We start from the raw sequence: 27,612 nt of genomic DNA on the forward strand, positions 1-27,612 counted from the left end.
TGGCAGTTTTCTGATACAGGGGAAATGAAGAATTGAGCAGATTCTGTGAGGTGAAAATTCCCAATTATGTTGTTCTCTTGTATTAATTAAACAGGTGTTAGGTAGTTTTCAGAGTAGCCCCCTGAGACCTCTATTGTGCAGAATTTCTTACAGTTGTTAAGTGCTATCCTCTTCTCAAGGAAAGTAATAATACAAATCTTGATTGAATCTCTATAAGGTACAAAGTACAACTGTACTTGGACTCCCTTGAGGAGTCACAGACTAATCTTGAGGTACCTCACCTGTTTCACCAAATTTTCATTTGTTAAGAAAAATAATGTGCTTCAGAGGGCCTCCAATATTTATCAAATATACTACTGGCAAAATTATTTCAAAATCTTGCCCAATCTACCACGACCATCTTATTCCGTCATTCCCCAAAGAAACATACTTTTACCGGGAATCATGTGCATAAAAGAAATGGTCCATATTTTTAGCCTAGTATTTGTGGTCTCCCAGAAACTGGACAGTCTCATCCATGCCCATGGCTTAAACTAATCTAAGTTTGTGACTTCAAAACTTGCAGCTCTTGACAAAAGTTCACTTAACTCCAGAATCTAATAGCTAATCAATTTATTTTCTTAGTTATCTTGCTGATGCCTCAAAATCAACATGGTGAAAACAGAACTTGTTATCCTGAATGAAGCCATTCTCTCATTTACATCCTCTGCTTCTTTGAATGAGAATCTAATACCTCAAACCAGAAGCCAAGAAATTATCCTGGAGTCTTTCTTTTTTCCTTACCCTTCATATTCAGTTCATCAGCAAGTTCTTTGAATTCTTCTACCAAAATACAGCTAGAATCCTTCTTGTCTCTCCATTACCAACTCTGCTGCCTCAGTTCAGGCCCTCATCATATCTCATCTGAACAATTTATACAGCTTTACAAATAGCTGTTTTCTTCTACGTGTCCATCCTTCCCATCAGACAGTCATACTGTCATGGGAGTCTGTGCTCCATAACTGTCATGGGATTTATTTAATTCATGAATCTGATCACATCACTACCATTGTCAACATTCGTAATGTCTCCTCATCACTACAGAATATTATCTAAATTCCTTCACATGGCTTACAAGACCTTTTTTGACCTGACTTCCTGCCTCCTCTCTCACCAGTCTTTTTTTCTTTTTAATTTCTTTATTGGAGTATAATTGCTTTACAATGGTGTGTTAGTTTGTGCCGTATCACAAAGTGAATCAGCTATACACATATATATATCCCCATATCTCCTCCCTCTTATGTCTCCCTCCCACCCTCCCTATCCCACCCCTCTACGTGGTCACAAAGCACCAGGCTGATCTCCCTGTGCTATGTGGCTGCCTCCCACTATTTTACACTTGGTAATGTATATATGTCCATGCCATTCTCTCACTTCGTCCCAGCTTACACTTCCCCCTCCCCGTGGCCGCAAGTCCTATATGGCCCTAAACACTTTGTTTACCAGTTCTTAGGAAATGCCTCTGCTCACTCTTATCTCCAGGCCTGTGCACACTTGGGTTGTTCTTTGCACAGAATTCTGACCCCTTCTTATCCATCCATAAAACTATCACTTATAATTTGTCTTAAACTCAATATCTGCTCTATAAATTTTTCTTGACTCCTGATATCTTAGAATCTCCTTTCCCTCTACACACTGAATATATTTAAAATACATAATTGTCCCTTCATAATATTTTTTTCCATATTTGTCTATCTTCTATTAGGTTATACCTTCTTTGAAGTTAAGATGTTTGTTTATACAACTTTGCACCTTCATCACTTTGTGTTAGACGGAGTCAGAGGCAGTATTCTGAAGAAATTGACTCGAATGAATGTGTACATGCCAATATGGGTGAGGCTGACTTGGAAAAAAAAAGTTATTTTTACTTCAACAGCTTTCCAACACTACCACCTATTATGCCAATAGCCTAAGTTGCTTTGGAAATTTGATGTCTGAATCTTGTCTCTTGGGTAAATTCCTTAAAGGCAGTTTTGTGACGTTTCCTGTAAAAATGGGTAGGGTTAGAACGGGAAGAACAGATGTGGAATGCAAAGATGGATTTTCCTTTGATCACCTTTAGAGTCCCTTTCAGTCTCTCACGTGTGGGTCTCTGTCAAGTGCCAATGCAGATGCGTATTATTACTGATGAGTTATTTCAGACCATTTATCAGGCACACAGCTTGACTGGATTTCCTAAACATTATGAGGAAAGTAAGAACTGAGTGAGGAAAATGACATGAAGCAAATCTTCATCCTCTTGTGAAGGTAAGAAACAACCCAGGGTTTACAATACATCTGCTAACAAAATTGGAATGCTCTTTTTTTCTGTCTTTACACTGGAGATTTGCCCACTGCAGACCTAGTTCAGCCTCGGAAGAGAGGACAGTGCCAAAGGACTGGAAATAGGAAATGTGCCCAACACAGAGAGGCTTCCAAACTCGTTTGAACAAGACCAAAAATGCAAATATAAAATGACATAGAATCAAAGAGAAAGTGGTCCATACCCTTTGTTTCATCAGGCCAGAGGGTCCATAATTTATTTGTTCAACTTCCACATTTTTTTTCTAAGATGTCACATGTAGAATCAGATACTGTTAGTGTTAGAAGAGATCTTAGACACCATGCAGCTGGGTGCTTCTCGAATGGTGATCCCCAGTGCCTTTGGGTTCTGATGTGACACCTCAGGGACCAAACCGGAGAGAACAAGATCCAGCTTCCCTGCCTTGCTTCAACTCAAGCAGCAATCCTGTTCTCTGTTTCATTTGTTTGTTTAATAATGAAATCACACAGAATATAAATTGGTGCAGCCACCATGGAAAACAGTATGGAGGGCCCTCAAAAAACTAAAAATAAAGTTGCCATATGATCCAGCAATCCCACTCCTGGTCATATATCCTGACAAAACTATAATTCAAAAAGATACATGCACTCCTATGCTCATAGCAGCACTATTCACACTAGACAAGACATGGAAACAACTTAAATGTCCATTGACAGATAAATGGATAAAGATGTGGTACATATATACAATGGAATACTACTCAGCCATAAAAGAGAATGAAATAATGCCATTTGCAGCATCACAGATGGACCTAGAGGTTATCATACTAAGTGAAGTAAGTCAGATAAAGACAAATGCCATCTCACTTATATGTGGAATCTAAAATATGACACACACGAATTTATCCATGAAACAGAAACAGACTCAGACATAGAGAACAGACTTGTAGTTGCCAAGGGGGGAGGTGTGGATTGAGAGTTTGGGATTAGTAGATGCAAACTATTACATATAGAATGGGTGGACAACAAGGTCCTACTGTATAGCACAGTATACAGTATACTATATTCAATATCTTGTGATAAACCATAATGGAAAAAATATGAAAAAGAGTGTATATATATATATATATATATATATATATATAACTGAATCACTTTACTGTACAGCAGAAATTAACACAACATTGTAAATCAACTATACTTCAGTAAAATAAATTTTTATAAATGGAATCCCACACAAGATTTCAGTTGGTAGGAATAAAAGAATTCTGTTTAAAAGTTTAAAATACTCTGATTTACACCAACTCCCTTGATTGATTGATTGATTGATTAACATCTTTATTGGAGTGTAATTGTGTTACAATGTTGTGTTAGTTTCTGCTGTATAACAAAGTGAATCAGCTATATGTATACATATATCCCCATACTCCCTTGATTTATAGATGAGGAATCTGAGGTTCAGAAAGGTTAAATGATTGATCAAGTTAGTAGCAGATGACTAGGACCTGCCCAGATTTTCTAATGTCCATTAACATGGAGGTAGTATCCCTGGACATAAGTTTTAGAGCCCAGGTACCTGAATTCATACCCTGTCACTGTCACCTGACTTTGGGCAAGAAACTTGTCGTTTCTGGGAATCAGTCCTCATCCGAAAAGTGGGGTTCATATTGGTACATGCCTCACACAATTGTTTTGAGGAGTAAATGTGTTAATATACAGAAAGTGTCTGGTACTCCAGCCTCCATCTTTAACCTTTTTCATTTATAAGGACACTGGTGATTACATTGAACTCACTGAGATAATTTAGGATAATCTATCTAAGTATTCTAAACTTAATCACATGTGCCCTTTTACCATGTAAGGTGATATATTCACAGATTCTGGGGATTTGAACATAGACATATTTGGGGGACCATTATTCTGTGTATCATAGGCGAGTACGCAAAAATATGCATAATATTCAAAATGGTTTTGTATAAGAGAAGAGGGAAAGATGTGCACTACATATGTCTTACCTAAAGGCAATCATACATTTAAAAAATACTAGACTAGCCAAGCTAATACAACTAGGTCTGCAGACCTGACTTGGTGTTAGGTGGCTGCTTTGGGATCCCTGCCCTACGATGTTCCACTGTTTGGTTAGACCAGGTCTACATGATATAAAGCAAGGAAAGATGGTGACTGCCTGAGTCTGTGCTATGTAAGAACCCCGGATAATTCAAGATATTTTTCTCATAATGAAACAAAATGATGAATTTCTATCCAAATTCATGCAATCTGCTTCCTATATGCTTTAAATACCTGGCTGTGGGAAATGACCCATTTTTATCTCCCTCTGTTGACTATTTCAAATTAAACTCTTTAGCAGCCAATAACAACAGGCATCATACCAACAGGTGTTTCATCCTACACTCCTATTTATGTCTCTTTTTTAGCCTCTACACCTGGTTGACTTGGAGATCCTCCAGGGATGGCATCTGTTATCACAGCCTCCCTTGAAATCCGGGTCCATGGTGTTGATCTGCAAATGTTGATGAAAACCCAAAATGTACTTGTCTCCTGGCTTTGCCACCATATGCCAAACTAAATTACATTTCACAGTTGGCAGTGAAAGAAATGAAGAAACAGTCAAAGACATCTTGCTTGGCACCACTGGGGAGGTAAAATATAAAACCTTCCTCCTTATCTCCTTTACCATGTCTGATTGTTATAATAATTGCTAACATAGGAAGCAGCTTTTTAAAATGAGCACTAGAGGCTCCTTCTCCTGAGCCCCTATCCCAATTGCTAAAATGAGGTTTGTTTTCAAGCATGAGGAACAAGAGAGTGTCCTTGAGGTGATGACATTGAAGGAAGGGTGAGCAAGAAGTAACACGTAGGGAGAGGAGAGATGAAAGTAAGAAAAATAGAAGTTACCATCTATTCATATGTATGATTGAGCAGGCATGTGGGAAAACAACTAGTGGATGATTATTAAAAGTCTTAGATAAAAGAAGGAAAAGGCTTCTCTTAGTCCCTCTCTGGTTACTAACTAGGTGAAAGAGTGCTAAAGGTAAGAGTCTAGAGCCCGTGGAGGCATTACTTTACTGAACTTTAGTTTGAGTCATTATTTATCCAATAGATGGAAAGAAACAATTCTTGTCATATGCCATGTTTTAGAAAGGAAGCAAACTCCTAACCATTGAGTTTCATACCAATGAATCAGTTCTTTTGCCACTAAAGCTACATCAGTATGGACACTAAGACCAAGTGGAGAAGACACTGGTATAAATGAAGGTTAGGCAGTTTTTAAACTTAGATCGTGTATACATTTCCTACTGTTGTTGTAACAAGCTACCACAAACCTAGTGGTATGAAACAACACAAATGTATTATATTTCTGGAGGTCAGAGGTCTGAAATGAGTTTTATGAGCCCAAAATCAAAATATGGGTGAGGCTGCATTCCTTCTGGAGACTCTAGGGGAGAATCTGTTTTCTTGCTTTTCCTTCTAGAGATCACCTGCATTCCTTCACTGTAGCTCCTTCCCCTGTCTTCAAAGTGCATTGTTACTCCAATCTCTGCTTCTGTTATCATATCTCCTTTTTATAACTTGGACCCTCTTGTCTCCATTACGACCCTTGTGATTACATTGGGGACACCAGCTAATGCAGGATAATCTCCCTATCGCAAGATCCTTAATTTAATCACATCTGCAAAGTCTCTTTTCCCAGGTGAGGTGACATGCTCACAAGTTCTGAGGGTTGGAATGTAGATATCTTTGGGGGGACCATTATTCAGTCTAGAACTGACAAATTTGTCAATAAAGGCTTTACTCCGGAAGCTATAAACCCCAAATCCACAGAAGGCAGGCAGATAACATAAATGAAGGAAACAGACCAAAAATGGTAAAAAGGGAGGTGAGCTGGAAAATGAATAGAATTCTAAAGCTTTCAAAATTTTAAAAACCATATGTAATTACTGAGTGGGTGAAACAAAACATGTCTCTGGTTCCTGCCTGCCTATTTGCAACCATTGTTTTAAACCAATATTTACTCTGTTCTCCAAGAGCCTCTTTTGCCCAAACAAGAGAGACCCCTTCTGTTAAAATAACCACGTGTACTCTACAGCCAATTCCACACTGATATGAATATGTAAAAGGCTAAAATACAAGAATATGCTAAAAAGAAGAATGAGGTTAGAGCCTGTGTTAGCTGAGACCCACTGAGGACTAATTGGAAGAAATAGGCCAGGAAGGAAGCTGACGATTGCAGGAAATAATGGGATAAATAAAAAAGATGGTGACCCCGTTCCCAGCAGGCTCAGAAGAGTTCTCTGGCTTGGAGGCAGACGGGAGCCTGCTAAGTAATCTGCAAGGACTGATGGCCCATAAGTTTGAAAGTAGCATTGTAACACTATGACATTATAGCACAAGTTCCAAGGATACAGGCAAAGAGTAGCAATGCTATGTTTCTGCTGGACTTTACCTTAGAGGGTTTCTGCCAACTCCTGAGGTTTGGTGTGTGTTTCAAGGGTGTGGGTGAGTGAGGTATGGTACATAACTTTGTGAAGATGTGTGTTGAGAATTTGACCATTGTAAGAACTTAATTCATCATGACTTATGGAATTCCAGGTTATAGACACTCTGAAGTTTGCACCAAAATCAGAATATATGTCAAAGTTTTATATAGGTTTAGATAAAAGATCATCAAGAAATAATCCTGGGAGATCCAGTCTCCATGTTCAGATATGCAGCATTTAATAGATGTAATGTATACCAGGGAGGAACAAAAAGATGTATAGTTGGTCAAGGAAGACAACTGCGGCAGCTCACACATGAGGGGGGCAGCAGAATTCAATTAGAATTCATATGGGGAGGGCAACATGTCCTTTTATTTAAAAACCAAAGTAAGCAAACAAACAAGTACATGGACTTTTGGTTATGAAAGGGAAGGTCCTATGCTTGTCTAGAAAGGAGAAGTTGAGACAAAGAAAGATAAACTTACTTGCACACAAAATATAACAAAAATGTAAGTGTGTGTGAGAAAGACGGAAGAAAGAGGAGAGTGATATGCAGAGACAAAGATGCAGAGAGACAAAGATGCAGAGAGACAAAGACTAAGAAATTGCTTTAGTGAATGATTTGTATTCAGTAGGGGTGAAATTTTAACTTAGCTTTTTCTGTTGTTCCATGCCACTGCCTTCTGGCAAGTTTTGTCAATCATTTTCTTGCCTCTGGATGAAATCTCAAAAACATAAAATAGCTTTTCTTGTCACTCTCACATATAAGTAAATAGTCTTAATATAAAACCCCGTTTAGTCTGGCCTAATATCAAAGCCTATTTTCCTGCGTGAGTCCAATCTACTTCCCTACCATCTTGCACCTTGGGCTGATTGAGGCTTGGAGAGTTGCAGAGGGGGAGGGGAGCTGGACCAACTTCTGCACTTTGCCCTTGTTCTCATTTTTCTTTTTCTCACTAGACAGTCTCTGGTTTTTCCAGGGCTCCAGAGGAGAGAGATGAGGATGAAAAGATTTACTTGACTGGTATGGTTGCCCTTGACATTGGTGACCACTGAGAGAGCAGCCCCTTTCCTCCCTTTCCTCTCTCATTCGTGGTCTCTCACTGGAACTCATGTGGAATCTTCAGAAACCTCAACTACTGTGCACTTCTCACCTGCTGTTCCCTTGTCACAGGACATACCACCTCTAGCTGGTTGCTCATGACCCTCCCCACAGCTCTAGCATTCAGTGGTTTACCCCACAGATATCCCCCATCATGGGGTCCCCATACCCACCAGGAGATCCTTCAGGGCAGTATCTTTCAAGATGGCCCATTTTCAGCTCCTACATCAATTTACATCTTGTCCATGTCTAGACAAGCAGACCATCTTGAATGCAGCCCTGTGTCTTTGCTCTCCTGCTACAAATAGTTCCCCTTAACCTCTTTCCTTTATAATATTTAGGTATAAATCAGGTTCCTAAATATCAGCAGATACCAGTCAAGCTCCCCAGGTAGTAATCTAAAGCCTCCCTCAGGAGATATGAGGCCAGAGTTAAACACCCCTCTACTCATCTCTTCTATACCTTCCTGCAGTTACCCACAATCTTAGCATGCCCTGTACCGATGATCTGGCAGCTACTGTTCTCAGCCTTTGGAATCCCTTCTAGAACTCCTAGATAGAGGGAAAAGCCACAGTTAATATCCTGTTAGAGAGAGAGCATGAACCTGGATATCTCTTCTCTCTCTCTCTACCCATCTCTGTCTGTCTCTCTCTCTCTAGATATACATATCTAAGTAGTGGTTAGTTAGCTGAGAAATAAGGAATTGGACCCCTAGAATTCAAGGAAGAAAGGTGAAGGTAGTGCAGGAGTTTCTTGCAACAGAACAATGGACAGGTACTACGAGAGAGCACTGATTAATAACGGTGGGGAGGCAAGAAACTTTTAGAAGAGTGATGACTGGTATTTGACTTTTAGTTGTTTGTGGATCTGGGCAGAAATGCCCTCCACTATCCCTAAATCTTCAGGACAATTCTGTTACCATATTAACATAGAATTAGTATGGCACTGCTTTGGATAACAAAGGAGAGGAGTTTTCATTTCCACTTAGAAGAGAAGGGATAAGACAGAATTGGAGCAGGCAACGTCCATGGTGAAGTGAAGGTAGGAAGTTCGCAGTGGTCCAAAGCAGGAAATTATACATAATTTTAGGCCAGAGTTAGCCTCTCTTCTTGGGAACCTGCAAAAATATTGAGTCTTGGACTTCTCCTGGTTATTTAAGTTGGAAGCTTGAATTATTTCATGTGGATGTCAAATAAATTACCTTCAAAAGGCTGGATAACTTGGAGGTATTCAGGATACGTATGACTAATGTAGTATTCCCTATCTTTTAAACTTTCTAATGTAAATTTGAGGTAAGAATGTTTAATCAAACTCCAAAATCTTTCATAATTATTGAATAATAGAAATACAGCAATAGAGAAACACTCCAAGGACTTAAATACCTGAAATAACCCAAGCATGAGCTATACACCTACTAGCACAAATCTTACATACTTCACCAACAGTGGGAGAGTTTTGAGGATTAGACTTGGCAATTGTCCCTCCTCTTCTGAGACTCTGTAATTTTAGTGATTTATTCTATGACCTCTCACTTCCATTGCCTCCAAGTTTCCTAATTTAGATCACATGCTTCCAGTCTCACTTTGAGGATGAGAAAGGGATTATGATCAGACAGAAGTAGAGGACAGGAAAATAATTGGTTTTCCAAGGACTCCAGAAGTCTCTAGTGGAGGTCTTGCTATGGGCTAAAGGGCAGTATACAAAGATGAATTTTCTCCTTGTCCTGCTTTGCCACGTGAGGGCCAGCCATGCTTGGCTGAGCTGCAGGGGTTTCTCCCTGTCGGCCAAGGTTTTCTACCTCCTGATATTCCAGGCCCTTGTAGGTTGACTCATTAAAACCACAGGAGAATAGCTCACACCACTCAGGCTCACCCAAGGCTGATTTGTAAACCAGAAAATCACTTTGCTAATTTACAATGATTCAGATTCAGCTACCATTTGTTTCGAGTATGCTATGTGTCAAACACTGAGCTTGAGGCCTTCTTACCCATAATCTCATTTAATCCTCCTGTCAATGGTCAGTAGATGACCCCAGAGGGAAGCAATTTAGAAAAAATGAATTAAGTTTAAAGAGTCTCTTGGAAATACAGTATCAAAGCACAGAGAACTAGATGATCTGTGGAATTAATCTTGAAATAGAAGGATGCTCTTGAATCTTTGCTGTTATAAATTCCTGCTTATGAAGCCAGTCTCAGTAAGGAAACCCAGACTCTGTCCCATTGGCAGTGCTAGACCCTCACTGACCAAAGCTTTCCCCTACTCTTTTCAGCATTTCATGCTGACACTTTTTATCTCCCTACAATATCTTATTCCTGCACAATCAGAGTACCTCTGTAGAAGGCATCTAGGCACAGATACACAGATAATAGAGTATCCCCCATGTCTTAAATAGATGCAAACTCTCTTGAATCTGACTTATCTCACTTTCTACCATAGCACACTTGGCGATGTGTCTCCAGAGTAAATCTCTAGAGCCTTTCTACTCCTATGCTGAGAGTGTAGAAAGTCCTCAGTGTCCTCTCTATGGCTCTAGGCATGGCATGAAGGAGTGGGAGGGAAGAGGAACAGAGATAGAAGAGACTCAAACTTTTAAGGTTGTAATCATGTAAAAGAACTGTCTCATGTATAGAAGTCTGGTATTTTAAATTGATTAGTTTATTTAAGCATTTATGTAGTGCCATGCTCTTGGTACACAGAGATGAATAAGTCACTCTACTCTCAAAGAACTTATTGTCCATTGGGGAACACAAACTCATAAAGAAATAATTTCAATGAAGTGAGCTAAAGGTTAATTGAAGTATAAACATGGTACCACCAGAGAATTGAGGTTTGGAAAATTGTCTCTATATGGTCAGGGAAGGGTTCACAGCTAAGGTGACATTTGAGCAGTTTTAAATGGAGAACAGAAATTCATTGGACAGGAAGAAGGGCAGTGAAGGAGAGTGTGAGAGGAATGTTTAGGGGAGGGTATTTCAAGTAGAAGGAACAGAGTCATAAGACAGCACAGGAGTTTTGAGAAATGATATGAGATACTTGGTATGCCTACAGCAATTTATATGAGTGGAAATGAGGCTGAGTGTTAGGCAGGGTCAAGTCAAAATTGACTCCTATTGTTAAGATTTTAAGTTTGAATTGCATTCAGTAGCCACAACGTATAAAATTTAAGCAACGTAATGTCAAGAACATATTTGTGTTTTTAAAAGACAGATTTAGTAGCATTATGATTTGTGGAAATTATTGTTTGGTAATTCCTAAGTAAAATTAATATATGAATGATGATATTCTGTTTTAGGGAAGTATATTATTCTAACCCAGTGTTTCATAATTTTTTATAAGATTGTAAATAATTACTTTGCAATGTATTTTCTTCCCTTATTGTAGTCTTTCCTGATACATTAACAACCTAAAATATAGTATATAGCTCTGGTGTGGTGAGAAGAGGGCTGAATCTGGAGTCAGTAAACTTGGCTCTGAGACCCTACTCTTCCTCTTTCTATTATCATCATCATTATCATTTATTATTATTTGACTGCACCAGATAATACACACGACTTGTGGGATTTTAGTTCCCCAACCAGGGATCGAACCTGGGCCCTTGGAAGTGACAGCACAGAGACCTAACCACTGGACCACTAGCGAATTCCCTCTTCTTCTTTCTAGCTGTGTTACCTCACACACTTAACTGCTCTGAGACTCAATTTCCTCATTAGTGAAATGAAGATATCAATACCCACCTTCTGGTTTGTTGCAAGGATTCAATTACAAACAAGTAACATAGACCTTGGACCTAAAACGTCCCCCAGGACTCATCCCTAGGGTTTCCAATTCATGAAATCTAGGATGCATTTAGATGATATTTAACAGACACTGCTGATCCTAAACTGGCAAACTTACATTTCTACCTTTCTTTTCTGGATGAGAGCATTGAGGCTCAGAGAATGGAAACTAGTGATAGAGCTAAAACTAAAGTCTGGACCTTAAATTTTCACTTTTATAATTCAGAAATGGTCCTCTGGGATGGCTTCATCAACAGCAAGCCAAAACCTCATTCAAAATTAAAACTTATATGAAAGTGAATTAATACATATGGAAAGAGATTCTATTCCTTGATCCAAATGTGACTGGTTTGCTATAAGTAAGAGAAACTCTGATGGTTAGAAGATAACATGTATTCTAACTTCTTCCCCTCTGAATGAAAAAAAAATAGATCTCTTCCTTACTCACCACAAACTATACTGTAAGCTGATAACCAGTCTGGTGTCATCCACTGATCAAAGATTGATTTACTGGAAATTAAAGAAAAATCTTGATTGAATAATAATCTCACTAAAGAGAAATATACGCATTCCTGTCTTAACCCATATGTACTAAAAAAAATGTACTTTTTGATTGAGTTTTCAGTAGCAAGACTCTAGATAAATCTGTCAAATATGAGTAGAAAAAAAGAAAAACTTTTTGAACTAGTGAACAGAACCTCATTTATCACAAACAGACTGTGTTTTTTAATTGATTAGAATTCCAAGATTAAATTGAATAGAATAAGTGAGTCTAAATAAAACCACTCAAGTGGAAAGGGGAAATTTCTTTGATAGAACTATAATAAAAATTCAAAGTAAGAAGTCCCATTTCAGAGAAAATGGTAGGTTAGATTATCAAACTGATCCCTTTGCTGAAGAAAACCTAAAAATACTGGGTAAAATGTACTTTTTTAAAACTCAAGAGTACAGGGCTTCCCTGGTGGTGCAGTGGTTGAGAGTCTGCCTGCCGATGCAGGGGATACAGGTTTGTGCCCCGGTCCGGGAAGATCCCACATGCCACGGAGCTGGTGGGCCCGTGAGCCATGGCCGCTGAGCCTGCGCGTCCAGAACCTGTGCTCCACAAAAAACTCAAGAGTACAGAACAGTTGAGAAGATAGCATTAACAGTTCAAATACTAAGGAAAAGCATGAAATCCTAATTGTAAGTGGAGCACTCAAGCTGCTTTTGTTCCTACAGCATTTACCAAATTTGGCAAAATTAAACTCCAGATTCAACAATGTTATACAGTAAAAAAAGAAAGAAGTCAAACCTAGAGCTTTCCCATGGTAGAGAGACTAGTAGGAGACCCACTTAATATTAAGATGGGGGCTTCCCTGGTGGCGCAGTGGTTGGGAGTCAGCCTGCTGATTCAGGGGACGCGGGTTCGTGCCCCGGTCCGGAAGGATCCCACGTGCCGCGGAGTGGCTGGGCCCGTGAGCCATGGCCGCTGAGCCTGTGTGTCCGGAGCCTGTGCTCCGCAGAGGGAGAGGCCACAGCAGTGAGAGACCCACGTACCGCAGAAAGAAAAAAAAAAGATGGAACCTCAAAGAAGTGACATCTCAGGTAAAGTGAACCAGAATAGATCTGTGCCCTATTCGTGAAAAGACACTCAACATCATGAATTATTAGAGAAATGTCAATCAAAACTACTATGAGGTATCACCTCACACCAGTCAGAATGGCCATCATTAAAAAATCTACAAATAACAAATAATAGAGAGGGTGTGGAGAAAAGGGAAACCTCCTGTATTGTTGATGGGAATGTAAATTAGTGAAGCCACTATGGAAAACAGTATGGAGGGTTCCCAAAAATCTAAAAATAAGAGTTGCCATCTGATCCAGCAATTCTACTCCTGAACATATATCTGGACAAAACTATAATTCAAAAAGATGCATGCACCCTTATGTTCATAGCAGCACTATTCACACTAGCCAAGACATGAAAACAACCTAAATGTCCATCAACAGATGAATGGATAAAGAAGATGTGGTATATTACACATACAATGGAATACTACTTAGCCATAAAAAGAATGAAACAATGCCTTTTGCAGCAACATGGATAGACCTAGCAATTACCATACTAAGTGAAATAAGTCAAAAAGCAAAAGACAAATACCATCTGTTATCACTTATATGTAGGATCTTAATTATGACACAAATGAACTTATATATGAAACAGACACACAGACATATAGAACAGACTTATGGTTTTCAAGGGGGAGGGGGCAGGGGAGGGATGGATTGGGAGTTTGGGTTCAGCAGATGCAAACTATTATTTATGGAATGGATAAACAACAAGGTCCTACTGTGTAGCACAGGGAACTATATTCAATTTCCTGTGACAAACCATAATGGAAAAGAATATGGAAAAGAATGTATATATATATGTATAACCGAATCATTTTGCTGTACAGCAGAAATTAACACAACATTGTAAATCACATATACTTCAGTAAAATAAATTTAAGAAAATATGTGCCCTATTTCCTCCCACCCATTCCCAGAGGGAATTGCAAAGAAAGGTGTGCTGCAGAGAAGGGGAAAAAAACTAATCAAAAACAAAAATTAAAAAAAAAACATTAGAAAAGAAAAAAAACATAAGCCTCTCGTTAGAGACAGTTATTTCCTGAAGATTGAAATAAATGTCATCTCAGTTTCCTTATCTCTGCGATTTGGAATCTATGGCCTTTCCCGTTATAGAGGTTGGCATATTCCAGACTTTCCATATCAGCAGATTCGCATCTATAAATCATAAAACTTTGTCATAAAGTAAAATCCCTCAAGAAGTGATCCCAGTGTAGAAATGTCCCCAGAGACCTGCCAGAAGTGAAAACAAATCCTCTCTGGAAGAAGGAGTCTTTGTACTAAGCCTCTGAGTATTATTACAAATAGATATTTTCAAGGACAAAAAAGTAAATGGAGGAATGGATTACAAATGACCATGAGGAAACCTTCTGTGGTCATAGAAATATTGATCTCCTGATTGCAGTGATGATTTTATGGGTGTGTCCATGTGTCAAAATTCATCAATTGTGCACTTTAACCTATGAAGTTTATTGTATGTCAATTATAACTCAATAAAGATTAAAAAGCAACAACAGCAAAAAAACAAAAACAGGTATAGAAGATAAAGGGGTTGTAGCAGAGGACAAGTGATGGAATTATTTGGTCACACTAAGTTACCCATCACTGGAAAGCTTTTTTTAAAAAGTATGAATGAAAATCATCCAGGCATTTCAGAGACAATTATTTTCTAAAGATTGAACTGAATGTCATCTCAGGTCCTTTATCATCTCAGGTCCTTTATCTCTGTGATTTGGAATCTATGGCCTTTATCATAGAGGTCGACACATTCCAGACATTCTGTATCCCAGATAAGAGATTACACATGAATATTTTTAAAAATACCAGCTACTATATGATTCTGCTATACCTCCTGCTTACATAATTCTGCATGACTTTTCCAGCCCTCTTTTAAAGTAATGACAATGGTTTAATTGCCCTAGACATCCAAAGTTAATTATTTTGGTAACTTTAGCTGTTTTTGTTTAAAAAAAATACTGCTCTTATAAAATGGGAAAAACTGTGATGCTTGTGAATTCAATGGATCAATAAACTTGAAAGGCCATGTGTACACCAAGTGCAGTGAATTTATTTGTTTTCTCTTTTTAACATGAAGAATGTTTTACTTCAGAAAAGTTTCTTGTGAAATAGTGCTTCTTTTGAGTTTGTACATCTGGGTAAGACAATAATTATAATTCAGTGTATAAAACATTAAATTCAGTAGTTACAATTTATTAAATGATGTTCATTTTTTCCTGTAGTCAGAATTTTTTTTTTTTTTTTTTTTTTTGCAGTACGTGGGCCTCTCACTGCTGTGACCTCTCCTGTTGCGGAGCTCAGGCTCTGGATGCGCAGGCTCAGCGGAGCCGCGTCCCCCGCATCGGCAGGCAGACTCTCAACCACTGTGCCACCAGGGAAGCCCTGTAGTCAGTATTTTAAAAGTAGTTTTAACATTTGTTTAAATTTGTAGTACTGTAATGTAGTAGTGATGTGTTAACACTGTAAGTGTTTAAAGAAATCATATTGCAGTGTTCTTAAAACACATATATATCCACAGATTATACAGTTCATGCCTCTTCACAATGGCAGGAAAATTATAAATAAATGTACCATAAATTTGAATGCAAAAATACAATCCCATGTCTTATTCTTTTATCACATTTTGGAACTTTTTTTTTGAACACTTTCATAAAAAATTTTATTTCACTCTTTTATACAAATATCCACAGGTATTTTCTAATCATGAAATAATTTTACAATGCTAGTTAGTATAAAAATATATCAGGGCTTCCCTGGTGGCGCAGTGGTTGAGAATCTGCCTGCTAATGCTGGGGGCACGGGTTCGAGCCCTGGTCTGGGCGGATCCCACATGCCGCGGAGCAACTAGGCCCTTGAGCCACAACTACTGAGCCTGCGCGTCTGAAGCCTGTGCTCCGCAACAAGAGAGGCCGCGAAAGTGAGAGGCCCGCGCACCGTAATGGAGAGTGGCCCCCGTTTGCCACAACTAGAGAAAGCTCTCACACAGAAAAGAAGACCCAACACAGCAAAAATAAATAAATTAATTAATAAAACAAAGGACTAGTCTTTGCCAAAGAATGACTGAAGTTAAAAAAAAATGTATCAAATGCAAACAGACCAGTGACTTGACTTGAGATGACATTTTTAACAACTATAAATTTAAACACCACTACATTCTTGTTTCTTATGTTGTTGAACCACACTTGCACCTGCAGCCCGCTTTCTTAGGACATTCATTTTTATAACAAAGGTCTGTAAACACTTTCAAAGTATCAGCTTCTCAGCAACCTATAAAGCCAGTGCACTAGGTTGAAAGTTACCTAAGCAAGAAACTGAGATTTTAAACACTGTTATCACCTGTTTTAGAGAAATTTTTGTAAACAAAATATCATTTATAAGACTATTTTTGTTTTGAAAAGCAAAACATTTGTTTGTTTAAAAACTTTATTTAGTTTATTTATTTAAAAATAAACGTCTTGGGGCTTCCCTGGTGGCGCAGTGGTTGAGAGTCCGCCTGCCAATGCAGGGGACACGGGTTCGTGCCCCGGTCCGGGAAGATCCCACATGCTGCGGAGCGGCTGGGCCCGTGAGCCATGGCTGCTGCGCCTGTGCATCCGGAGCCTGTGCTCCGCAACGGGAGAGGCCACAACAGTGAGAGGCCCGCGTACCACAAAAAAAAAAATAAATAAATAAATAAAAAAAATAAACGTCTTTTAAAACTTTCCACTCTGTCTTCCATGCCTCTTAACCTCTTTTCCATATTCCCTATCTTTTTGTCTCTATGTGTTACATGTCCAGTATTTTCTTCTCACCTGTCTTCTCAGTTTACTAATTCTTTCTCAGATTTTGTCTAATATACTGCTACACCTACTCTTTGAGTTTTAATTTTGGTTAATGTAATTTTAACTTATAGAATTTCTTACTGGTTATTTAAAATCAATTAGGTCATTTTTTTAATTGTTTCTTTTACCCTTTGGTATTGCTTTACATCAAAATTCAAGTTGGTAAATTTCCTCCAGGCAAGAGGATCAGTCTGTCTTTCTGAATTCTCACTGTTCATTCAATTTTAATCAAGTAATTATTTGTTATTTCATCAGCTTTTTGATAATTTTGATTATACTTTCAAAAAATATTTTCTCCAGCAATTTTTCTTTATAATTGTGTGTGGTATATACATGAATGGCAGTGAAGGGGAGGGGACTAAGCTGAAAACCTCGTCCAGCACTATAGGAAATTGAAGTCTGAAAATTGTTTGAACAATTTTAAAAATACAAAAGATACTCAATTTATATTAGTTGGATTATTTGGGGTATAGATCAAATCACCTGTGTGATTTATCTGATCTGTCATGAAACTCTTGAAAATACTAAATATCTAGAATAACCATTTTCAATCCATTTTTTGTCAAACCTGCAACATTTGACCATTTTCAGACTGAGAGTAAAACTGTGCAAGACAAACATCCAAGCAAATTAATTCTCTTTTTAAGGTCTATAAATCCTGTCCCCATAGTGACACAAGTACTTCTCAAGATTTCTTCCTTTACACTTCATACTTTGCCCAGTCATGAATTTTCAAACAATATCTTAGGCATTTATTTTGCAATTAAATCAATTACTTTATTGTTAACCCAACTTTCACTTCTGTCCTTTCAGAGAATTCTTAAAGCATACTGATGAAAAGTAAAATGTTGTTACAGACTAGTTATTTACAAGAATATAAAATAGACTGCTTCTGAAATGTTGACAATATAATGTACAAATAAGCATGTTTCTAAATTTAATTGTTAGCTTTTATAAAATGATGGCAAATCTTTACTTGTAGTAAAAAACAGTGTGGTTTTTAATTTATTTTTCTTGTGTCAAACTAAAGACTTGAACTTGAAACTAAATCAATTCCACCTGTCTAACAGTCACATTATATAACAAATATTGACAACGACTAGAACTGAATATTTCAAAAATGCTCACATACACATATAAATACAGGGATGGTCGGTTATAGCTAGATCAGTGAGTCCTATCACCTCACATCACAATAAATTTCTTGTTTTCCCTTCTTACTAGTCTTTACTATCCTCTCTCTTTAACACATGGCTTAAAAAATAACAAAGAGGATGACTCAAATCTTCAAATAATTCTTTCTTATTCCCCTGTAGCTATACATTTTAATTTACTCCAGAGTTCTCAAATGGGCCTAAGAAAGCTCAAAGTGATATAAAATGTTATTAAGATTTTATATATATAATCTCACCCCTTATAGAACTCCAAACATACTTTTCACAACTGAGAGACATAGAGCATCCCAGAAGAGTCTGAAAAAAGATCTAGAACTCACCAATATACACATTGTCAAAAGCTGGACAGATCTGGATTCAAATCCTAATTAACTGTGAAACTTTGGGCAAGTTACTGAAACCCTATGTATCAGGGTTTGGTCAAGAAAGCAGAAATTGCTTAAGGTATTTCAAATAGAAAGAGATGTCATATAGAGATTATAGAGTTACCAAACCATTGGGATGACCAGTGAAGCAAGGATCAGGGAAGTCATTGCTAGTGTTCAAAAATTCAGGAAGACTAAGAATCACAGGAAACTGCCACTGCTAATTCACAGGCTGACACAGGAAGGCACTCATCAAACCTCAGATCTGTCACCTCTGCAGTCTATGGGCTTGAGCCTCTGCATCAGGAACAAGTGTCACTTCTTCTATTCTTATAATCACCCTTGTTGGCAGAATGTAACATGGTACCTTGATGTTAGGAATTCTGGAGAATACAGTACCAGGCTTTCAGCCTCTGCAACACAGGGAAGAGAAGAGCGGGGAGAAAAGTTGCCAAATGGCCAAGAGAAAATCTAGCACATTCCATACATCTCACTGTCTCCAAATGTAAAAATACTGTCAAAATAAATCAAAATAATAGACGGAGCACCTGTTCCAATATTCTTTTCTACATCAAATCTCCTAAAGTGAGAGAAAAGAAACATATATGTAAATATACACATTTATTCAGATATAGCTATAGATGATATAGACATGGATAAAGCATAATGGGACAGGAACACAAATTGTGAAGAATCCTTGAAAGATAGAAAGCATGTGGGATCAAATTGGTAACAGCTGTGACAAACATAGCTCAAACAAATTCAGGGCACTATCACTGTAAAGACTAAAAACAATCTAAATTGGATTAAAGAAAAAAGCAGAAAAATGTTCCAGAAAACAATTAGAGTAAATCAATTAAAAAACTGAATTTAGGAAAATAAGACCAAGTCCTTTCACACTGGCAATGTGTGATAGGCCCGAGTTTTATTCATTTTTATTAGTGGTAAAATGTTGGTTTTTCATTACCACTTTTGAAATAATGTTTATGTGATTTAATTAATTTTGATATAAATATTGTTGCATTGCTATCCAAGTTCTTTAATTCAGCATCTAGTAATAGATGGCTTAAAAATAACTTTCCTGATTTTCTTTAAAATACACTGTTTAAAAAAAAATAAAAAATACACTGTTTTGCCTTTAATGATGATTATACCATTAAACAAAAATATCTTTTACCTGTTATAAGCTTTTCCGGGGGTGGGGGGGAAATTTTAACAATTCAACTGAAAGGGACTATATATATATATTGTGTTGTGTCCCTTCTAAGTGGACCTTTCTTTTTAAAATTTGGTAACCAGGCCATAAGTCCATTCTCACCCTTTTTCAAACTCTTTCCTTTTTATTAATGAGAAACTGAAGACCAGTGTCTTTTTAACATGTGAATAGGCAGTTGACCTCATCTCACCATCAAAATATTTTTCTTAAATATTTGTTGAGTGTTTTTAAAATGCCAGGCTACATTGAGATTTTTAAAAACTAAATCTTATTTAATCCACCAAATAATAAAGTGGATACTGTTATTATATCACTTTCACAGATAGGAAAACTGAGATTAGGAAATATTAAGTTATGTAATATCACATTGTTAAAAGTGACCAAGTTAGGATTTGACCATTATCAAGTTTTCAAAGCTCATGTGCTTATTCGCTGTGCCAGTGTTTCTTAAACTGGGCATCTGCAATGGTCTGAATGTTTGTGTCCCTCCAAAATTCATATGTTGACATTCTAACTCCCAAAGGTGATGGTATTAGTAGGTGCTGCCTTGGGGCGATGATTTAAGTCTTGAAGGTGGAACCCTCGTGAATGGAATTAGTGCCTTACAAAAGAGGCTCCAGAGAGCTCCCTACCCCTTCAGCCATACAAGGACACAATGAGAAGCCTGAAACCTGGATCATACTGGCACCCTGAAATCAGACTCCCAGCTTCCAGAAGTGTGAGAAATAAATTAATATTGTTTATAAGCCACCCACTCTGCAATATTTTGTTACAGCAGCCTGAAAGGGCTACAGCAGCATCCATGTTCTTCTGGGGTCAACTGTCTTTTTCTCAAGGGTCTGCAAGTCTAGGCATATTTTTTTCTTTCATTTTGATAAAAGCACAATCTGTGAATTAGCTGGATGAGCACCTTCCATCTGACTACTGACAGATGATTACAGGGCCCATATATGCCTTAGTATTTTCAACTAAGTGCACACCAAGTGAAGGTCCAATGAGGTTGGAACTTGCTGGTGGATGAAGAGCTTCCAACAGTTTGCAGAGAAAACCTGGACACACTGAGTCATCTCAAGATAAACGTTGGTAGAGGCATATGCCATTTGTGAAGAAGCTGCATAGTAGGTAAGTCTCATGAAAGTCACCTTCAACCTCTACAAATCTAGAATTCTGATGGATTGCCAGGCCACTCAGTGTTCATGCAGGAAACAGATGGCACAATCAAGGGGATAATGGAGGAGACTTCAATGAAGAGACTATTTACAAAAGTGTGGCCAAGGTTAAGGGAAATTCATAAGAGATGGAGTAGTGCTTCAGGGTAAGTAATGAGAAACCTGGAGGGGTTGGGGAAGGAGCTGGAGAGAGGTGCTGTCACCTTTAACAGTGGGATATAACCAGGGCTTGGGGACCTAGCCAAGAAGGTGTCAGAAGAATTAATACCCTGTCCTCACTCTTACCTCTATGTATTACAAATCTCCCGCTGGTATCTCTATGTAAACAGTACCAATCTCCTTCTGGTAGTCTCCAACCCCTGACCTAACCAGAAGTCAAAGGACAAATAGCCCTTGATGCAGTTCATACAGATCAGCCTCCCTGGGCACAAATCACTTCAGAGTGAAGTTGCGGGGCAAATGAGATATCCAGCCTTGTTATATTATCCAATGATGTATTGCTTTGTCCTGATAATAACACTTAAATTGATGTTTTATTTTCTGGAAAGTATAAATATTTATTAATACTCATAATGTTGAGTGAGAACAAGATTCTAGGGACACATCTTTCTTTCCCCAGTTGAAAGGAGGTAAGATTAAATAAGTAACTTGGTAGAGCCATTTTAATAAAGAGTTTGAGATTTTATGTCTCACTTAAGTTAACAAATATTCTCGTTCACTGGCATTTCAAGTTTTTGAGTTGAAAATTAAGGTGTTGAATTAAAGTTAGGAAATAGGCAAGCAAATAAAAGTGCATCTTCCTGGTAGTTTGTTTCTTTTTTTAAAGGCTGAAAATTGCTATTGGATGACAAGAGATTTCAGATGACTTCATTTTGTTCGAATGATGAATACAACTTAACGTAAGGAAAAACCCTCATTTCTTTTTCAAAAATTAAGTTGTCCAAACACAATATAAGGAAAGTCATACCTAAAAATAATTCTTGAGTAAAAGACCTAGCGGCTTTGATAAATACAAAATTTGTTATGAGCTAAAAAAGTGACACAGTTGATAGAAAATTCAATGCAATCTTAGGCCAAAGGAAGATTAAGGAACTTCAGATCAAGGGAATTAATAATTTCATGGGGGGTATCTATAGATTAAACACCACCTGGAATTACAGGAGACTGAAAAGGAGAATGGATCTCAAGGATGTTGGAAGATTCTTACAAAGAAGATATGGTTGGATTGAATGATCTCTGAGGTTCTTTGATTAAAAAAAAAGCATATTGAAACTGATACCTGATGAAAATGGCTAGCATGGGGTGAGGAAGAAATTAAGGAATTTTAGATTTAAAAGAGGAAAGATAGAACACTAACCATGAGTGTATCTGATGGGGCATATCAAGAAAGAAATGGGGAACAGGTGAAAAGGCCACAGAGAGAACAAGAAAGCATACATAGCCTAAAGAACAAGGGAAAGTACTGAGAGGAAGATGTATATTGTACTTTTTGGAGGTCATTTTTCTGAAAATGGACTCAAAACAATTACTTATAATATTCACTTACTTTGTCACTTATCTTTTATACTTTCTGATAGCAGATAAACTCCATAGAGAATGTAACGCTTTTCCTACATTTTTTATACCAATATACTTGAAATAGCATTCGGAAGCAGAAAGAAAGCAGGAATAAACTCTTTTGTCAGTGTCTCAGAAATATTGCATGATTGTACATGAAAATTGTCAAAGACTTAACTGTGGCAGTTAGAAAGTATGATTTCTGAAATGCAGAACATTTCAGTTGTTTAGTATCTTTATCTCCCAAAATGTGGAACAGCTGTTGAATTATAAAACTTAATAAATGAAACACTGCTCTTCCTCACCATATTTGGTGCCACTTTAAATTACAATGAATCCAGAAGTTATTCACCAAGAGTGAATTACTTTTTATACATATGATGGGCAATAATGATTTCAAATCAAATAACTTCAAGAAAAATAAAAAGTGTAGAATTTGATTCAAATTAGGCCCTAGGGTAGGAATTTTAAAGCATATTTAAAATAATGTGCTTTAAATTTGGTTCTTTTTGTGTTTTCATCTGTGAGGACAACATGACCTAAGGGGTTGGCATCTCTTCCCTGACCCTTAAAATGAAAGAATCTCAACCTTTAAACACTAAACGATAAGCAAGACAGGTCTTTGGGCTTCTGTGACAAGATTCTTTATCTATCCTTAAAATCGTATAAAGAGGGCTTCCCTGGTGGCGCAGTGGTTGGGGGTCCGCCTGCCGATGCAGGGAACGCGGGTTCGTGCCCCGGTCCAGGAGGATCCTGCATGCCGTGGAGCGGCTGGGCCCGTGAGCCATGGCCGCTGGGCCTGTGCGTCCAGAGCCTGTGCTCTGTGGCAGGAGAGGCCACAACAGTGAGAGACCCACGTACCGCAAAAAAAAAAAAAAAATCGTATAAAGAAATGAGTAGGACAAAGAAAATTGAGAAAGACACAAAGTCCCACACCTTCTCAGCAACCAAAAGTCAGCTGAAAACAGTACCTATTTCCTCTCATTTTGTCAGAATCCAGTTATCCCACACAAAAAAAAAACCCTCCTAGTGGGACTTCCCTGGTGGTGCAGTGGTTAAGAATCCACCTGCCAATGCAGGGTTCAATCCCTGGTCCGGGAAGATCCCACATGCCGCGGAGCAACTAAGCCTGTGTGCCACAGCTACTGAGCCTGTACTCTAAATCCCGTGAGCCACAACTACTGAGGCTGCGTGCCATAACTACTGAAGCCTGCGTGCCTAGAGCCCATGCTCTGCAACAAGAGAAGCCACCACAATGAGAAGACCACACACTGCAACAAAGAATAGGTGCCACTCGCCACAACTAGAGAAAGCCTGTGCGCAGCACCGAAGACCCAACTCAGCCAAAAATAAAAAAATAATTATACAAAAAAATATATATATATATATACTTTCTTTACCAAACAAACAAAACCCTCCTAGAGTTCGAGACCATAACTGAGGTCAGTGAGGTCAAGTAACTTGAAGTAAATACACGAATAAGTAAGAATTTCCATAGACAGAACTGTCTGCAAAGATGAATCAGACATGACCTCTCCCTTGGGTTGGGGGAGGGGTGGCTCTAGGGCAGAAAAAAACATGAACTCTCATACAAAGACTATAGCAGAGGTATACACATAGTATATGAAACAGTGAAATGAGAGTTCATTAAGGAAAATCAAAAGAAGTAGTGCTGATTCTGAGCCTTGAATGATGAACAGAATTACATCTGATGGAAATAGTGGAAAGGGGTGGAAGAGATTGCAAACGTAAAGGCACAAGAGCTTGAAATGCCTGGTAGACCAGCCATTTGATCGGCACCACAGGAAGCCTCCTGGTATCCCCTTGCCATGTCCCATCATCTGATATCCATGCATGGATATTCCAGTAACATTGACTGAGTTTGAATACATTTATTTCCAAAGAGGATGCCAGGAAGTTCTTTAGGTCAGCTGACTTAGCAGGAACCTGAGTGTTCACTGAATGTTTAAGGTCATGGGAAAGTAGAAGGATACTAAGATCTGAGTTGCCACACATGCTATTTATATGTGTCTTAGGGATCAAGGCACAGAAGGAAGGCCACAACCCTGCTGGGGATGCAGCATGAGCAAATAAATAAACCAAAATGATTCTAAGTGGGAGAATTCAAAGTGGCAGAATAAAGAGCTTCATTGAAACAACGAATAAAAGAGACAAATATTTCATCTGCATACTTCCATCCAAACTTCTCAAGCTCTAGCCAATTGCACCTGAGTGCACTCATTTAATCAGACAGGATATGTGAAGCCTTAGCAATCAATCAAAGGAGTTGGCTATGACAAGTCTCTGGCCTGCAAGGCCAGATCTCAAACTGAAATGTTTTATTCCTTCAAACTCATTGAGCTCCCAAGACTACTGCTTATTGGAGATGGTTTAGAGGTATGACTTTTTACAGCTACCTTAGTTCTAACCCAAAGGCTAATACAGATGTGGTTATAATTCATTCCCTAGTAGAGTCTTCAAATACAGTGTCTCAAATCATTTAAGGAGACAAAGCTACTGATCCAGCACCATGAGATCATGGAATTCAAGATGGTTTTCCCACAGAATTGTATTTATTGTAATTATTGTATAGAGGAAGTCACCTATATCACTAGGACCCTACTGTAGATTTCACCAGGCTATTGGGACATAGCTGCCTATGCAGGTGAGTGACCTGCAACCATGATTAATCACTGAGTGCATACAACATTCCAGGCACTGTGCTAAGTACTTTACATGCATCATATCATTTGATCCTTCCAACACCCTTATGAGGTCTTGATTATATTCTGTAGGTGAGAAAACTGAAACTTAGGTCAAGAACCTGTGATATCTCACAGTTGCTAAGCTGGAGCTTACATGGAGCTTACATTCTAATAGGGGAAGACAGACAACTATTATACAAGTCAATGTGAAATACGTGAGGTAGCAATAGATGCTAAGGAGCTAAAAAGAGGGATGGGGACAGAGGCATTTCTAGTTTTTATAGGCCTGTCACTATTAAAACATAAGTAGAGGGACAAGCCTTGTAGATATCTAGGGAAATGTTACCGTAGGGAAAAGGAAACACAAATGCAAAGACTCTTGAGTGGGGGAAATGACTGATGTGTTGAGATAGAGCAAAGAAGCCAATGCAGCGAGAGCAGAGTCAGTAAGAAAGAGGCTAGGGAGGGGAGCTTAGAGCTGAAACAGGGCCCAGATAATGCAGGACCTTGTAAATCATAAAAACCAATTTATATTCTACTCTGAATAACTAGGGAAGCCACTGGAGGTTTCTGAGCAAAGAAATAATATCATCTGGCTTTTGTTATTAAGTTAGGGGTAAATTTCAGTGAAGAAACACAGTAGTTATGAGGCAATTGTAGTCTATGAAATGATGGTGGCACAGACTAAGGTGGTTGCAGCAGAATTGGTGCCAGTTCGTCACATTCTGGATATATTATGAAGGCAGAGGTGAAAAGATTAAATGGTTGTCAAGTGGGATGAGACACAGGTGGCAAAGCTGCCTAAAATTTTTGACTGAACAACTGGGAAGACGAAATTTCCATTTCCTGGCATGGGGAAGCTTGTGGGAGAATTGGAAATAGAAGTTTGATTTTGGACATGAACCTCTGTAAGTGGAGAAAATTCAATTAGGCAAATGAATATAGGATTTCAGAATTTAGGTAAATGTATGGATTGAAGATACATACATTTTGGGATCACCTGTGTAAAGATAATGTATAAGGTCATGTAGCAGGATGAGATCACATATGAGAGTGAGTAGAGATTAAGAAAATAGATCTGAGAACTGAGTCCTAAAATTGCATTAAGATGCTCATCACTATGCCCATCTCTTCTGATGTGTACCTCCCCACTCCCCAAAATGTACTTGTAACTTCTCCACTTCGCTGGAAAAACTATATAGAATAGTTCCCAACTATACTTTGCCTGTGAGAACTCACATGTAACATTTTAAATGCTGAGATATTCTCAAAGCGCACACATACATTATATCTTTCAGCTGAGAACTGACATGTTTGGCATGATTTCCCTTATTTCGTATTTCAGCAAGGTGAGGGAGATGAAGAATCAGTGGTGGAAACCAAACAGGAGCAGTCCGTGAGTTCAGAGAACTAAGAGAGTGTGTACCAGAAGCCAAGAGTAAAGTTATTTTAAAAAGAGGAAATGAACCACTGTATCAGATGCTGCTGATACACTGAGTAAGAAAGAGGATTAAGAAAATCTGATTGGGGGCTTCCCTGGTGGTGCAGTGGTTGAGAGTCCGCCTGCCGATGTAGGGGACATGGGTTCGTGTCCCGGTCCGGGAAGATCCCACATGCTGCTGAGCGGCTGGGCCCGTGAGCCATGGCCGCTGGGCCTGTGCGTCTGGAGCCTGTGCTCCGCAACGGGAGAGGCCGTGACAGTGAGAGGCCCACGTACCGCAAAAAAAAAAAAGAGGAAAATCTGATTGGGATGTGTCCAGAGAGTATGAGAAGAGAAGAACAAAAGAGTCACCAAATTATACTTCCACTAGCCGTCTTAAATGACGTCTTACCACTCATGGCAAAAGAAGAAACTCTCACTTGAACCCATCCCTGGATATGGTTCCACTGAAAAATGTCTACACGTCCCTGAATTCTGACTTATCTGCACCCCCTCCACCTAGAGCACAAGCTTCAACTTTAAATAATGTCCTGCTTTCTTCCTATTCTTCGGCCACTAATTACTTGCACCCAATTACTCCCTAGCAGTAATCAAATCCCTCTAAGTCATTTATCTTACAAGAGTTGGCCCTTTTGTATATGCCAATTAATTTTATGTCTAACAGTAAGAAACTGCTTCATTCTGAGATGGTCTAGATTACAATGTTGCCCACTGAACCGCTCAGTTTTGTCTGGTTAGACACAGTTATATCAACCAAATCACATTCATTTGTTGAAAATGAGGGCATATTTCTTTCCAGATTTTCATGGCAAGTTACAATTCTTGATGAACGTATTTCTGGCAAGGCAAAATCCGAAAG

The sequence above is a fragment of the Hyperoodon ampullatus genome (genome assembly GCF_949752795.1).
Source record: "Hyperoodon ampullatus genome assembly, chromosome: 1".
NCBI classification, from domain to species: Eukaryota; Metazoa; Chordata; class Mammalia; order Artiodactyla; family Ziphiidae; genus Hyperoodon; species Hyperoodon ampullatus.